This window comes from Lissotriton helveticus, chromosome 4_1 (assembly GCF_964261635.1).
Source record: "Lissotriton helveticus chromosome 4_1, aLisHel1.1, whole genome shotgun sequence".
In the NCBI taxonomy this organism is placed as follows: domain Eukaryota; kingdom Metazoa; phylum Chordata; class Amphibia; order Caudata; family Salamandridae; genus Lissotriton; species Lissotriton helveticus.
Window position 1 is genome coordinate 1,772,116,778 of NC_136063.1, and position 16,966 is coordinate 1,772,133,743.

Sequence of the window (16,966 nt, forward strand, 5' to 3'; positions counted from 1 at the left end):
TGCTCTCCCCAGCAGGCAAAGGCAGTCCTTCATCATGAACTCTTCAGCTCGGTCTTGATATTGAACTAGCGCCAATCGGAAGAGATGAGCCATGCATTGCCTCCTTTGGGTGATGTGAGCCCCGCAGCATGGCCGCCAATGTATATACAGACCTGCGGGAGAAATTGCAGTCCAAGATGCCATACCATTAAGGCCCTGAACCGGGCTCCAAGAGGAAGCTGTCAGACGGCGAGTACAGCGACCATGAGGAGCCGCTACTGCCCCCTCTGCCACATCTCCACTACCAGGACAATGAGGTGGGGATGAAGCACGGGATCCGGAAGATGTGCCTCTTAAGACCGGACAAGTGTGCCCACATCGACGAGGTGGTGCGTGCCGCTGAGAAGGGGCTGTGCAAGGAGTACACTGTGGACCGGGCTCTGCTGTGCAACAAGTACTTTATCGGGAAGGGCTACAATTATGGGGTGCAGCTGCAGAAGAGCGGGCCCGGCCAGGAGTGGCTATACCCTAAGGGCGATGTGAATGAGATCCCCGCCTGATGCACCAGCTGGTCATCCGCAAACTGGAGCAGCACTGAGTCATCTCTGAGGTCTTCGTTAACAGAGCCATTACCAATGATTACCAGCCCGGAGGCTGCATCGTCTCGCACGTGGACCCCATCCACATCTTTAAACTGCCCATCCTTTCCGTGTCCTTCTTTAGCGACTCAGCGCTGTGCTTCAGCTGCAACTTCCAGTTCAAACCGATCCGGATGTCCGAAACTGTGGTGTTTTTGCCTGTGGGGAGGGGTATCGTCACCATCCTCAGGTAAGAAAAGATGGGGTTACTGTGATGCTGTGTAAGTGAAGATGCCCCCTCCGTGTATGGTGAAAGTGATAGGTAATGTCATTTAAGTGCCAAAAGTCTAAAGCATTTGTGATGATCACTCTACCGCAATGCATGTCATAATGTAGTCTTTCGTTAACACTGTGTAACACTTCTTAAGCAAAGCGCAAAATGTAATTATCAGTCTTCTTGGCAGATGGATAGATAGGAGGATCACAGTCCTTGAGGTAAGGTGGTATAAAGGCCCACTGGCCTCTGGTAAAGAAATATATGCTCTCTATCCATGGTGGGAGCATAATTTACCACTTTGATTGAGAGGAGTGTGGGGCTGCACTCACCTTCTGAGGGTCGGATCACCATGCTTGCGCATGGTTAATTCCCTCAAGTAAAGTGGGGCTTTGGCTGAGGGTTAACTGGCTTACTTATCTTTGGATGGCAAGGTCATAGTTAATCGAAGGAGGAAAAGTATGACCATGTCCATGGCAAATGTACTGTGGGGTTTACATCCACTATGGAGTCACTCACAGTTGTTTAGTTGTCATTTCCTGGTGATATGTATATCATTACTATTTGCATGTAAAAGGGGATGCCAATGTTCAATCACAGCTGACTATCTAGAGATGTTTGGGGTGACGCTGCGGTTTTGTTTTGCTCGTACTTGCAATGACATTATGCAATGCCACACTGCACACTCAAATCATGGAGAGGGCAGGAATTAGCCCCCCCTCCAGCTCTTCCTTTTGAGCCGCGACAGTGTAATCACAGAGCGAAAGGTGTTGGAGCGCTTTGTTAATGATTATAGCTCAGATCACATGTCTCTCTCACTTCACACTTTGTGTCTGTGTAATTTACAACACTTACACATCTTCTTGACTGCACTATTTAGCACCACTTTGAAGATGTCGCAGGCTGGTCTCTTCCTCTGGTATTTACAATCTAACAAGCGGTCAGGTAGGCCCTTTATTGCAATGCAATAGGTCTCGCATTTGCGAGAGTTTAAACTATAAAGGGTATATTCACAAGAAGGTATGATAACTACCACAAGAGTAGCGTAACACAACTTTCACCATCGCAGCCTATTGCAGGAAAATAACCCTGTGTCAACGTGTCATTCACAACAAGGCAGTAGCATGTGATAGTCTGCCGAAACCGTGGACAATGTCCGCGAAACAACCACCTCGATGGAGACAAACACACAAACCACAACACCAAAAAACCTGTGATGGGCCAAAGCGCAATGAGGAAACCAGCAATAAGCAGTGCCAGGCAAGCAACACACACCTGGCAGGTGGGAAAAATCGTAAAAGTAGAAAAAACACCTAAACACAAACTGACTAACACCTAAGCACCATGGAGTCAGCTGGAACAGGCACAGAGGACGAGCGCAGCCCCACAAGCACACTGGACGTCCAGCCTGGGACCTCAGGGACAGGGAAGGGCAAGGAGAAGAGGAAGCCGATGTTTAGTCCGCAGGCGTACAGGATCATAGTCACGGAGGTGATGGAACACCATCAACAACTGTTCGTCACCTCCAACGTGTCATTGGGCACCAAAAATGGACTATGGCGGGACATCGTGGACTAGGTAAATGCTGTTGGGGAGCACAAGAGGACACTAGACAAGGTCAAGAGATGATGGAATTACATCAAGGGGCGGACCAAGGAGAAACTCTCTGCCAACCAGAAGGCAGCAACGCAGACTGGAGGTGGAGGCCCAGCGCCATAGCTCAAGCAGATGACAGAGAGGAGCTGGTGTTGACAGTCATCAGTGTGGAGACTGTGGCCGGAGTCAGGGGATCGAACACTGCCCGACAGGACACAGCACAACCACAACAGGGTGAGTGACCACCAGGTACTGGGGTATGGGTGGAGATGGCCACAATGACACCCATGCACAATCAAGCAGAGCACAGTGCACACCCACAATGACTCCGGGTCCTCGCCCAGAGCTACAGACTGTCACAATGTACAATGCCATTCTGTCTTAATGTCAACATGTAACATGCGGCTACATACATGTGGACACATTGTAATACACCATCTCCCCTTCACGTCGCAGGGGCACCGTCAACACCACCTGCATAGAAGTCCCAGCCACTCTTCACTAATGATGAGGAGGACAACACCAGCATCAACACCGAAGCCATCAAAGACCTCATTGACCTCATCCGCCACTCACCTCCAAGATTAGGGTGGGCCAGCTACATCGAGGAGACCCCACCCACTACCCAAAGCTCCCAACAGGAGGGACCCACAGCCCCGGCACTCCCCCAAGACCCCCAGGAACAACCCATGGCCCTCCAACACCATTTATTGGAGGGCCAGAGGGAGACCACAGAGCAGGTGCGGTTGGGCTTCGGCAACATGGCAACCAAACTTGACGCCATCCTTGGGTGTGTAGACCCGCTCCATGGGCTCCAAAGAGTCATGACTGACATCACTGGAGTCATGACGCAGAGAGAAGAACACCTGTTCACTCAGAGTGGCTCCAGCGATACCAGCCGTGACCAGGCACACATTCAGAGGCTCATGGAGGACAGGGTGTGGATGGAGGTGGAAAGGATGGCAGCCACCGCTGCACATCAGTGGAATGTAGCTGGGATCTACCATGCCCTGCAGATCCTCATCCTGGCATTGCTGCCACAAGGCGTGGTGATGTTGAATGCTGCTGCCCCCAACCAAACACATCTCTGCTCCCTGGTGTGTCCCTGCCTCCCTGTGCAGCAGGCCTAACCACTCTGGCACCTGATGTTACAGTGCCACACAGTGCGGATGACAAACCACCTCCGGCACCTGAGGTGTTATTGGCACACAGGGCGACCAACAATCCACCTTCGGCACCTGAGGTGTCATTGGCACACAGTGCGGCCGACAATCCACACCCAGCTCCTGAGGTGTCATTGGCACACAGTGCCGCAGCCGGAACATCAACACCCCCAGATGGAGCAAGGCACACATCCGAGGACGTGGATGGGATTGTAATCAGAAGGGCTCAGTAGCATTCATTTCTGCCACCTGGCATGTTCCTGGTTGGTCCCGCATATGACCTCATGACCTTCCACTGATCCCCGATTCACTCATATGAACTCACCTTGGACAGCGACATGGACCGCCACATCCTGTTTGATGACCAATGACACGGCGACCAGACTGCAGACTGCACCCTTCCTCTTCCGCAGTACTTGTCTTTCACGGATGGACTCCAGCTGGCCCTCCACAGGCCTAATGGTGTGTGTTTTTGGCAGTGCCCTGTACCACTCCAGCTGAGGAACTGCACAGGATGTGCAATAAACATCCAGTGATGCACTGCTGTGTCATGTCTTTCATCATTCATGTATGTATGTGTGGATGAATGTAGGGACAGTGATTCCCCTTGCTTCAATGATGTTCATCCTGTGGGATGCCAGTCTGGGGGTGCTAAATAGTTATGTGTGCACAGGTCCCGTGGACACCACAACAGGGACACACGCACCAGCCACTTTCTTACATGGACTGAACCACACCCAGTGCCCACAAGTCATTATTGCAAGCCCTGCGTTGTTCTGGCATACGACAGGGCATATGACAGGCCAGACCACACCGTTCACACTTCCAGAGGGGGCCTCATTGCTACCTGTCGCAGGCATACTGACTGGTGTTGTGCAGGTCACTGGTCTAGTTGTCAGCATGTCACAGCCACTCCCTGAGGGCAGGTTTGCACGCATACCACACTCACCCGACACAGGCGTCACAGGCCATGTGACCCCGCAAATATATGGGGCTGATGATGTCACATACCCCTCTGTCGGTGGTGACTGGATGACGACCCGAAGCCTTGAGGCCAGCACGGGCCTACCACCACGTGGCGGTGACTGAGGTTGAACAGGGTTTGTGGCACACCCTGCATTGCTGCCTGCACGGGCCTACAACCCCGCCATGTGGTGCTGACTGGGGTTGAACAGGGTTTGTGGCACATGCTGCATTGTGGCCGGAACAGGCACCCTGCCACAGGACGCTGAATGGGGTTGAACAGGGTTTGTGGCACATGCTGCATTGTGGCCGGCACAGGCACTCTGCCAGGGGACCGTGACTTAGGGTTCACTGAGTCATTGGCACCTTGAGCTGCTGAGCGGATGTGCAGCCTGTGATGATGGCCCGTCTCAGCGGGCCGGACTGCTCAGGATTAATGTGCCTTGCTTGACCGCAGTGTAGGGCACGCCAGTTGGCTGTGCTGGCCTACCGCCACGTGGCCTCGCTTCCGGGATCACAGAGTTAGTGGCACCCATTGGGCTGAGCAGCTGTGCAGGCTGCGTTGTTGCTGGGTGCCCTGGTATAATCAAGACCCAGCACCAAACGTGAGACCTGGTGGCCTGCGCAGTGTGGCTGCATGGTGTGGAGGGTGCCATGTCCACGGGCCCTGGGCTTGTGGCTTGCAGCGGCACATGGTGAGACCTGCAGTATACCAGCCGGTGGCGGAAGGTGAGCAGTGAGGCACGTGTGTGCATGGGCGGGTATGCTCCGATGGGCGACGGGAGGGGCTGGGATGACTCTGCAGGGTGCGCATGGGTGGGTGGGCGATGTTATCTTGTGCAGGTGTGTGTACTGTACCAGTCATGACTCTGGACTCTGTTCAGATGACGGCTCTGTCTCAGATGTGTTACCTGGTGTACTGCTATACGTACCGGCAAGAGGTTGGAGACAGACTGGTGGCAGCAGGTGAGCAGTGTGGCCTGGGTGTGTAGGGTCGGCTCTCTCTCTCCCCTCTTCTCTCTCTATCTCTCTCTCTCTCTCTCTCTCTCTCTCTCTCTCTCTCTTTCTCTTCTCTCTCTCTCTTTCTCTCCCTCTCTCTCTCGCTCTCCCTCTCTCTCTTCCTCTCTCTCTTCTCTTCTCTTCTCTTCTCTTCTCTTCTCTTCTCTTCCTCTCTCTCTCCCCCTCTTCTCTCTCTCTCTCCCCCTCTCCTCTTCTCTCTCTCTCTCTCTCCCCCCTCCTCTCTCTCTCTCCTCCTCTCCTCTTCTCTCTCTCTCTTTCTACTTCTCTCCTTGTCTCTCTCTCTCTCCCCGTCTCCTCTTCTCTCCCACTTTCTCTCTCCCTCTTCTCTCTCCCCCTCAACTCTCCTCTCCTCCTCTCTCTCTCTCTCTCTCCTCCTCTCCTTTTCTCTCTCTCTCCCCCTCTCCTCTCCACTTCTCTCTCTCTCCCTCTCTCCCCCTCTCTTCTCTCTCTCATTCGCTCTCTCTCTGTCCTTTGATGTGCGCAGGACACACCTTCTCATCATGTTTTTTGTCTTGCAGGCTGTGACTTACGGAATGAGTCGAGGGGAGCCGCCATCTGTCTTTATTTGATTTCTGTGTTGATTTCAATAAAGTTTCATTGTTTGCTTCAAAAAGTGAATGTGTGATGCTCATTTCTGTGATGACACAAGCATGTCACCAGTTGTGTTGTGCAACATCAGGCAAATTATTTCGTACATGTTTCGGTGTAGCTGATGTGGCATGTCTTTGGTAGGCGGTGCCAGGGAGGAATGGCCCTGGGTGTGGTGTCGGTGGGTGTTGTGAGCCTCTTGGGTGTCCGTGCTGCATGGTCAGTTGCTCTATGGCATCTGTTTCTCTACAGGTGTGGATGTGGGCTGTGCTCCCTTTTGTGGTACAGGCTGCGGTCTGGCTTTACACCAGGTCAGGGCAGGTATAACTTTCCTGCTGCTAAGTCGCCTTATCGCGTGTTTTGTGTTCCTATTGCCGGTGTGGCTGGTCGTTGTGAATGTTGAGGTGTGGTGTTGTCGTGAGTTTTGTCACGGGAACGCCTACTCTGCATCTCATTAGCAATAGTTGCGGGCATCCTCTGTGGCGATTTTTTTTGCGGCTGCTATCGTAGGAAAACTGGTGCAGTGGGCATTTAGCACCAGCTTGTGAATGGTGGGGTAAATTTATCACGACTTTGGCTGCGATAAAGTGCCGTTAATTTGGCGATAGCTCCTTGTGAACATGCCCCAAGTATTGTAAATGCAGTGCCTTTTATTTGTGTTTTTAACCCAAAACATAAATAAAAGGCATTGTCATTTACATTTACAATGCCAATAGTTCAAACTCGTGTGAATGCAAGACCTATTGCATTGCAAATGCATGTTTAGAACACTGGTCAATATAAGAGTGCTTGAATCGTGTCCAAACCTACTCTCTTTTAGGTGCCTCTAAGTTTCCAAATTTTATGAACATTGGATTTACTATTGTTACTTGCTAATACATCCAAATTGTTGTTCAGAATTTTTAGGTCTTGCCTACGCAGCACACGTGTGCTGCATAGGAGAGGGACCTAATGCCATCGGCACAGCTTTGGGGGCAAAAACGTGCACTCATTGCATTGCTTGTAATGGCAACGCCTGCACGTCTGGCGATTTCCTTGCGGGAGCGCGGCACCATATGGTGGCGCCATATGGTCGCACGCTCCCACAAAGAAATCCCGCAGGCCCCCTACCCTGCTGCTATGCGAGGCGCTCTCTTGTTTACCTTTAAATCCAGTCTTGTGCACAAGAAAGCAGCCTTCTCTTCCTGAGGTTACGAGGCTTCACGCCCATCGCATCGTCCTGCCTCTTTTTTTAACAACTAGAAAATGTGATTTTTAAAAGGAGTTTAAGCAATATACTGTATGGAATCAATTTACTGTACGGAAATCCTCAAACTACAATGAGGCATAGACAGCTTCTCAGTGCAAGTGGTAATGTTATGAAACATGCTTGAGCCTACGTCAGAGAACAGCGTCATAGTCAACCCCTCTCCATTCACCACATTCTCTCACCCCTTTCACTCAGCACCGGGATATATCCTCTCTCTCTTTCTCAAGTATTATTTTGTCATCAGTTGTGTTCTCGAAGCATTTGATACGAGCCCCATATAATTCGGTGTGTATGTTTCAAAGTAGTCAGTGTGCATGTAAAAGCCAGGGTCAGGTTTGCGTCCAATTAAAAGGAAGCTTGTGGAGTGTATTATGCACAGAGCAAGTCCTGTGTTTCAATAAAAATGCCAGCTGATGGAAGCGTTGGATTGTCTGCCTATGTCCTGGACCCTGATGACTGCCCAGAAACGCTATTTACACTAACCACAGCTGGCTTTAGTGCTGTTTGATGGACGGCGGCCCAACTGGCTCACTGACGAGACCCGGGCATCAGCTCAGACAAAGGCCTCGGTGGGAAACGTAACATCTCTTAGCTATAACAAGATGCCAGACGTAGGTCTGACACATTGCAGCTGTTTGCTGTGCCAGGGAATGCAACATGTAAAACCCAATCTGTTTATCGTCAGGACTGTGATAGAGCTAGCTCTTCGTTTTGTGCCAGCAAAGCATACACTTTTATGCATGTTAATTTACAGGCATTTATAAAACGATTTTCTACCATGTGTGTGCTCATGCAGCTCTTTTAAAATCTGGGCACCATTTCTGTTCTGGGTCAAGCATTCATCAGGACAGTTCAACAGAGATGCACAGGAGTCAATCAAATGGTTGGTATTTGGACATTGCTATATTCAAGAAATCAGTATGTGAGTCCATGAATGGAAACCTACTAAAAGCATCTCCATGCCACTCAGGTGTCCTCATGACACTATACAAAAGAGATGAAGAATAATGGAAGACCCACCAGTCATGCTGCACAATGGACTTTAGCCTGACTAAAGACTATTGGCACAGCCAACAGTTTCCAAAGACAAGACTTTGCCAATGCTTGTTTAAGATAATACCCACAGCAGTGCATCTAACTTGTGCACTGGTTGAGGCACCATTCACTGTTAATTTAATATCATGCTCTTTAGAGTCATTACCTTGGATGCCTTCACCTTTAACCTGTGTGTCATCACGTTGTTAATTAAAATCATGTTAAAGTTCAGTGAAAACTTAGGGGTCACATTGCAGTCTCGCGAGAATAAACATGGAACCGCTACTATGCAGGTCTTTGAAATGGGATTACTGGGGCAGTTTCCATGACTTTTGATTAACAAATGCTTTATTTGCAGTGGAGAAGCAATTGCACAGGAAACGCTACAGAAAATGACCAGAGTGGTCATGAGATTAATGACTCTAGAGTGCCTATATTGGATAGTATACTAGAGTTTAAGAATGAGGTGAGGGGGATGGAATGTTACGTGATGATAAATGACTTACCATAAAGTAGAGGTGGCCAATGAAGGAGGGACTGCGCTGCTGTGGGAGGGGTATGTTTTTTATTTAAGTACATGCGACTTAAGAGATGGGCTTCGACTAACCGATTACACTTCTCGTGTCGACCTAATAAGTGGTAAACATTGGAAATGGGTGGATGTTCAAAACATTTTTAAAGACTTCGGACCGACAGAGCTCCAAGGGCAGGGAGTTCCAAGGAAATATGTCCTACTTTGACAGTAGACTTGGTGGCAGATTTACGTTGGCTGACGCATCTCTGCAAATCGGCAGAGATGCGCCAGGAAAGGTACGGCACACAAGTTCATCCTTGCGCCATCCATGATGCGCCGCATTTACAATGCTGCGCACCATGGCGCAGGAATGAACAGATGCTTGTCGCATCTTGGGCGTAAAGTTGGCGCAGTGCTGAAGTTGTGTTGCGTGCGGCACACAACTCCAGCACTTTTCCAACTTGCCCTATCTTTAACGTGGTGCGTCAAGCCTTACGCCTGCTTCAAGCAGGCGCAGGGTTTTGACGCATCAGCGTTGGGAAAGTGACTCAGTGAAATCTTGTAGATTTCACTGAGTCACTTTTCAGGGGCGTTCCTGCGACGGAATGCCCCCTCCCCCTGCACCGGAACGCCTACATGAAACCTGATGCAGGTTTCATGTGGCACAGGGCCTTACACCGTGACGCATCTCCATAGATGCGTCACGTTGTAAATGCCTCGATGGGATGCGCCACGTTTACGCCGCCTTGCGTGACACAACAGCAGCGTAAACGTGGCGCACGGCGCTTGTAAATCTGCCCCTTGATGTTAATATTTCCGGTGTCACTTTTTTTAAACCTTGGCTCTCACTACTGTCTTGCACATTCTGATCCCTTCTCTCTCCGACTTTACTTTACGATGGTCTGTTGCTATTGTTATTGCTGCTACCATCTTTCTTACAAATATTCACCCTTTGCTAATACACGACTCCCCAGTTTGGCACCATGGCAGGTTATCACATTAGGGTTGGCGGTATTAAACCACATGGAGCGAGAAAGGGAGAGCAAGATTGTCGGAGGAGAATGCATTTGAGAGAGCGCAAACTGATATAAATATATGAGTACATCACACTTACCTATAGAGAGCATAATTCATGAAGAGAAATGCCATGAGTGCTAATAGTATCTGAAATTATATTCTAAATGTATAGCTAATATAGAGATTTAAGTAGAAGTGGAACTAATACAGAAAGGTGTGACATTATATGATTTTATTAGACGTGATTATTTTGAATCTATGTCGTGTAGCTGTTAACATATAAGATGGTCTGTGGTAAAACGCAGAACGTGGTAGGCCTCAGGGCCAGAGCTGGAGCTAAAAGGGAAGGTGTTTCTTTTCACGACACAGATTGTTTAACGTTTTTGGTCATTGCATTAACGGGCCATGATTTAGAGTAATGTTTTCCAAATAATAGAATAAGAGTTTTAACATGCTTTAATTAAATGAAGAAATTGAATGCTATAATCATAATGTGAAATATTGTAGGCCTGAAATGTTTTAGCATTGATTTACACGTACATGTCTGGGCTGAGAAATGTTGCAAGCCTTTTTTTAGAAGTCTATGAGAGTTGGGTTCTTGGCGGCAGATATCTGTCTGCAACAGGAAAGGGGGGATCCAATTATAAGTGAATGAATAGAGGCCTGTTCAGTAGACGGCCCAGACATGGAGGAGGGTTCTGGAATGTTTAAGGGGTATCAGCGGGCCGGAGAAGAGACTGAGAAGCAAGGTCAACTCTAACGTCTGAGGCCCAATACAAAGCATCATGGAAAAAGCCTGAAGTTGCACCACGTGAGAGGCGTTTCGCAAGGGGCGTCTCAAATGTTGTTGACTGTTTTGTATTGGGGACAGCACCCCTGGGTGGAGTTAGAGCAGAGACCTGAGGACCCTTTAGAGAGCGGATGGGTAGGCAGTGAGGGGTCATGACTGGAGAACTTTAGGTTTTCACCAAGAGACTTAGAGTGGGTGACTTCCCTTGGGGGTCATTCATTGCTGACACCTTTGTTAGGTTGGGATTTGGTTAAGTAGGGATACCATCTAGAACAGGGTAGGGACGCCTAACCTGTGTTTGTTTTCCTCCAACCTAAATGAAGGAGAGATATGCGTCTATGCTGATAGCTTTGCTATTTTTAGAACTTGTGTTAGTGATTTCTGTTGCTCGTCTGAGGGCTTTTCGAGAGCACATGTGTGTAATTGGACCTGTGTATCTCGTGAATCTCATTCTGAGATGCTTGTATTTGCAGCTCATTATATCTTTACAATAAACTTTTGAAACCTAGAAGTTGTCCGTGATCTTTGAGAGTAGAGTCCTTTCTTGGGTGAACTAATTTGCAGATAGGTGTACTGTTTCCTTCCAAGACAGGCAATAAAGGTTCAGTCGACCAGAACGAGGTTTGGATCAATAGATATAAGGTATCGATCAAAATCTCGCCCTTTCAGTTGGTAGCTATAGAGGATGGTTGCCTTCTTGAGGACGGTGACCTAGGCCAGGTTAGCTTACCCCAAGGCCCCTAGAAAATCGATGATCGGAAGAACAGCCCGCAGATGAAGATCCGGATGACGTGAGACAGAAAAAGCAGCAGTATCGGTCGAGAGTGAGTATAAAGGGTTATGCGTGTTAGATTGCGGTGTTTTTGTATTGTGTCTATGTTGTAATGTCTGGCGGAGTTGAATGTCTGTAGAGTGACTGTGGAACAGGTTGTGAGCGCGCGCAACCGGTGGAAATCTTAAGTTCAAGGAGAGCTTAAGTGGTTCGGGTGTATCGGACACCCAGAGTAATTGTCAACTAGTGTGAAGGGGGTCATGAGGTACCATTGATCACCCGAGAGACCGAGATAGGGGGAACGTAAGAGTGAGTGCGTGAGTAACGGACGCTGGTCGGAAGTTACTGTGTGTGTAAGTAACCTATCAGAGAGACGATAGACATCTCGTCAGTTGTGTTGACAATTACAGATAGACTGTGGACGTACAGTCGAGAGAAGTGACCGCTTGGTCGGAAGTAGTCATTTTCAGTGTATGAATGGGACGCATGCATAACCGGGAGACGAGTTGAGAAAGGAGGGGTGCTGCTGCGAAGCGGAGAAAAAAGACGTCAGGTGGTGTCGCGCAGTGATTGGCTGACCGGAGAAAGACCGCGCTGTGATAGGCCAGCTAGCGAACACGTCATACAGGGTCGCGACGTGATTGGCCAACAGGAGAAAGACCGCGCTGTGATAGGCCAAGCTAGCAAAGCCGCGACAGGATTGGTGGATTGTCATCAGGAAGTAAACAGAGTAGCGAGGCTGAATTTTGTGCGCATAATTATGAAGTGTTTTAAATGGTTGAAAGCGCTGTTTAAGAAAGAGAGGCGAGGATCGTATGAAGGGGAAGAAGCCCCGCCGGAGGGTACGCCAGCTCGTTATATGGCAGTAAATGTTGGGTTGCATACGATCCTTTGGATATCAGAGTGGAGTAAGATTACTGAAGGAAACGAGGAACTGACGTTCCCGAAGTACGGGACGTTCAGATTAGAGGTGTTACATCGATTGAAATCAATCATGACCTCAAAGAGACCCTTGCCTAGACCAACCCAGTTTGAAGCCCTTGATGCATGGCTTAGGGCAGCGCATGAAAGGAATATGAACAGACGACAAGAAAGGGTGAAACGCTCGGTAAGGGCAGTACAGGATGCCAGGTGGGATGCGGATGCTAAAAGATGGAGAGTGCATAATTTGGAAATAAATAAACTGTACCCAGTGTTAGAGGCGCCAGTAAATAAAAGCCCCCTAGAAGAAGATGATGAGAGCGAAACAGAGGACAGCCTGATAAACAGATTACTGACAGACAGGCCACCCCCGTATAATAGAGCAGGGGGAGAGGTCGAGAATACTGAAGGAGAAAAGGGGGGCAATGCAGGAGAGCATAGACCGCTTCCCAGTTCAGAGTGGGATCCTGAGCCAAAGAAAGAGTTGCTCCAGCCTAGTCAGGTGCAACAGGTAGTCGGTAGGTTTGTGGTACAAAGAGCGCCGGAAACGGAAAGCGCCACATCCTACCCATTACCAGATGCACTACAGGTACCTGTTACCATAGGTCCTATAATATCGATATATGACCAAGAGAGAGCAAAAGGGGAAGAACGGAAACGGAAAGACAGAGAAAGAGCAGAGCAGGCAAGGAGGAACGATACCACTAATTCCCCAAGTCAGATGCCGATACCCAGAGAGTGGAGCACCCCGATGCACACAGCAGGGGACCCAGGAGGAGATCCTGGGGGCCCTAGATGGCCAAAAGATCTGAGGGGATCTGGACGAAGATCCTTTCAAGAGCTAAATGAGTACATGAAGCAGTGGGATGAGGCAGTGAAGGCTCAAAAGTGCATCAATGCTGCAGAAGCAGAAAGGGAAAGTCAGGACAGCAGAGCACGAACTCACTGCGGGGCTGGGGAGAGTAGCCCGGAGTGGGACTGTAGAGGGAGTAGGGGAGTCACCCATTGGGCCCGGAATGGAGGTAGAACAGACCTGGAAAACGGGGGCCCCGGGAGTGGAGGGGTGGCGTGCCCAATACTCAGTGAAGGGGAGAGGAGAGCGCAAGAGTACAGGAACAGCTTTAAGTGTCCACACTGTGTGCCTGCCACCAGAGAACAGAATGGGAGTTGTGAGAGGTCGCACCATAGTCCCTGTGATGACAGAAATGAGCGCAGCCCAGGGAATATGGGGAACCAGGAAGGATCGTATCGGATACTGAGCGATACGAGGCAAAGGGAGTGTAGCGACCAGAGGGAAAATAACAGAGAGATGTGCGGTGAGAGGAGAGAAGAAGACGAGAGTGGGCAGAGAGAGAGTAGGGATAAAAGGCCCGTGTTCCATCACCTTCCAAGATCGGATGGCCGAGCATGGGACCTGGAGAGATGGGAGCAAGGGAGGCCACCCATTAATTCTCCTGAGCCCAAACGCAGAGCTCGAAGTTGGGATGGTAGGGAGACCAGTGAGCCCCCTTCGAAAGACATATTGCGAGCTGAGATAAAAGCCAAGAGACTTGATGTCTCCAGCTTAAGGTCAGATCTGGATGACATGGTAGATGGTACCCTGCCTTTAGAAAGAATGGAAATGTATGAACAGGATGAAATACTGTATATGGCAAAGGACATCACACGAAAGGCGAGAGCAGTCCATGAGAAGTTAGTCGAACTAGCAGGCAAATATATGGTGGACTTGTCAAGAACCAAAGCATTACAGGGTAACCACAGGCTACATTACTCAGATCGAGATCTAGATGAGAGGAGAACGATTGGGCTGAAAACACACATAAGGGAACTGATTACTGGAATAAGGACATGGAGGGCACTAGATAAATGGGAAGAGAGGTGGTCCAAGAAAGGGACCGGCAGGAGAAGCATGATTGGTATAACACCAGGACAGCAGGGAATAGAAGCTTACCCTTTGCGTGAAGTTGCCAATGGGAGCTATGTACATGTCCCTTGGAGTAGGGGAGATTTAGCTGCTTTTACCACATCTTTCCCCAAGTTACGAGAGAGCCCCGTGGAGTGGTACAAGCAAGTCGAGAGGTTTGTAAAGATCTCAAAAGTCCTATGGATAGATCTGAACACGCTGTTTGACATTGTAGTACCAGGAGATCTGTGGACAGCATGCAAGGTTAGCGCTGAGTGGCCCACAACGGAGCCAGAGAGAGATGCTAGGACTAATGGGCCGTCCGAGATCGTGATGGCAAAATTCGAGAGAGTGATGACTTGGCTGAAAGAAAAAGTGCCAATGCAAGACATAGATTGGGTCAGAATAGACAGAACGAGACAGGAACCCAAAGAGACAGTCCATGAATATTACGAGAGATTGCTGAAGGCGTTTAAACAGTATAGCGGCTTGGATGTAATGGATCCAAAGGACATAGGGCAATTCGTGTCCAAGTTCGTCCTGGGACTGAGACCGGATATTAGTTTAATGATTCAGCAACACTCGATTTGTTGGCAAAGTAAACCCCTAGATGAAATACTGAGATATGCCAGGTACTGCTGTGATGAGGTAGACTCCAAGGCTAAGAAACTAAAAGAGAAGCTGATGGTGGTACAATTGCAGACAGCAGGAAAGGGGGGACCGCAACAACAGCAGCAAGGGACAGGTACAGGAGGTAAGAAGCAGTACAGTCAGAACAAGGGTAATGAGGAGAGTACTACCTTTAGACCCAGAGTAGACATAGCTACCTTGAAGAAAACGACTAGGTGCCACCAGTGCAACGAGTTGGGGCATTGGAAACGCGAGTGCCCTTACAATGTAGAGATCGGAGAGCAAGAGATAGAGGAGGAAGAGGTCCAGAGCGCACCTATGAGAGGGGCGACGCCATACCAAGGAAAGGTGCTCAAAGGGGGGGGGGCTCCTCCCCGAGCCCAGTTCCCGCAACCTCCTCGAGTAGGGAGTATGGGTAAGACCTATAGACAAATGCCCCTGTTTATGGAAGGGGAAGAATGCTATTATGTGGACCCATTAACCGGACAGAGAGTGGAAAGAGAAGACTGCACCCTTGGGGCAGCCTTAGAGGTAGATCAGAGGGGACCCTATGTGGAAGCAGAAGTAGCAGGGTGCCCTACGACATTTCTGGTGGACACAGGAGCCACTAGATCCACGATCAGATCAGCTGCAGTTCCAGACCTGCCCATGTCTGGAGAGACCATACAGGTGGTAGGGGTCGCAAACAGGAGAATAACCAGCCAATTGACAGAACCGGTACAGGTGAAAATAGGGAAGTACAGCGATGAGCACCAATTTGTGGTTTGCGATTCAAGCCCTGTGTGTCTGCTAGGAAGAGACCTGTTGTGCAAATTGAATTGTACTATATATTGTACACCCCAGGGAGTGGAGGTATTGACTAATGATGATGATGCAGATTTCAAAGTTGCAAACTCAAGAATATGTGTGGAGCTGTACCCTACTTTGACAGTAGACGAGCTTCCCTGGGATTTGAGAGGGACAGTGGCATCAGAGGTATGGGATTTCACTGGGGAAGAGATTGGATTGGTCAAAGGGGTGGACCCAGTGAAAATTGTAGTGAAACCGCATGCTGAGTTCCCAAGAACACCCCAGTATAAATTGACTCCAGAAACGATTGCAGGCATAAAACCCGTGATCGAGTCCATGATTAAACAGGGAATACTGAAAGAAATCGTGGGTAGTCCATGTAACTCCCCGATTATGGGTCTGCAGAAACCAAATGGGAAATTTCGGATAGTGCAGGACCTTCGAAAGATTAATAACATAGTCGTTTCATGTTGTCCAGTGGTACCGAATCCATCAGTGATACTGTTTCAGATTCCATTCCAAGCTGAGTGGTTCACTGTGATAGATCTTTGTCAGGCTTTCTTTTCGATCCCTTTGGACGAAGATAGCCATTTTCTTTTCGCATTTAAGCTGGAAAATCGCGTCCTAACATGGTGTCGTATCCCTCAGGGGTATACAGAGAGTCCATCGATCTTTAACCAGCTTCTGAAGAAAAATCTTGAAAGTCTAGTGCTGCCCCAGAAGTCAGTTCTGGTCCAGTACATAGACGACCTCCTTGTGGCGTCAGACACAGAAGAGGCTTGCAGGGAAGACTCCATTGCTTTGTTAAATCACCTAGCTGCCAATGGGCATAAGGTATCCCCGGGAAAATTGCAGTACTGCCTGACAGAAGTGCAGTACTTGGGACACAGAATTGAGAAAGGCAAACGAAAAGTGTCACCAGATAGGATAGAGGCGATCATGAAAATGAATGCGCCTCAGACCCAGAGAGAGGTCAGGATGTTCCTAGGGATGGTGGGTTATTGCCGACAGTGGATCGTGAACTTTTCACTGAAAGCAAAACCTTTGCAAAAACTGACGCACAAGGAGGTGAGTGATCCGGTACCATGGGACAAAGACTGTTTGATGGCATTCTTACAGCTGAGAGAGGACCTGTGTCGTGCTCCGGCATTGGGAATGCCTGATTACAATAAACAATTCTTTCTT

At 49.2% G+C, this 16,966-nt stretch overlaps 1 pseudogene; it reads left to right on the plus strand.

Moving 5' to 3' along the window:
* Positions 1–128: 128 nt before the first annotated feature.
* The window catches only part of LOC144828223 (RNA demethylase ALKBH5-like), an 86,130-nt pseudogene continuing 69,292 nt past the window's right edge, over positions 129–16,966 (plus strand).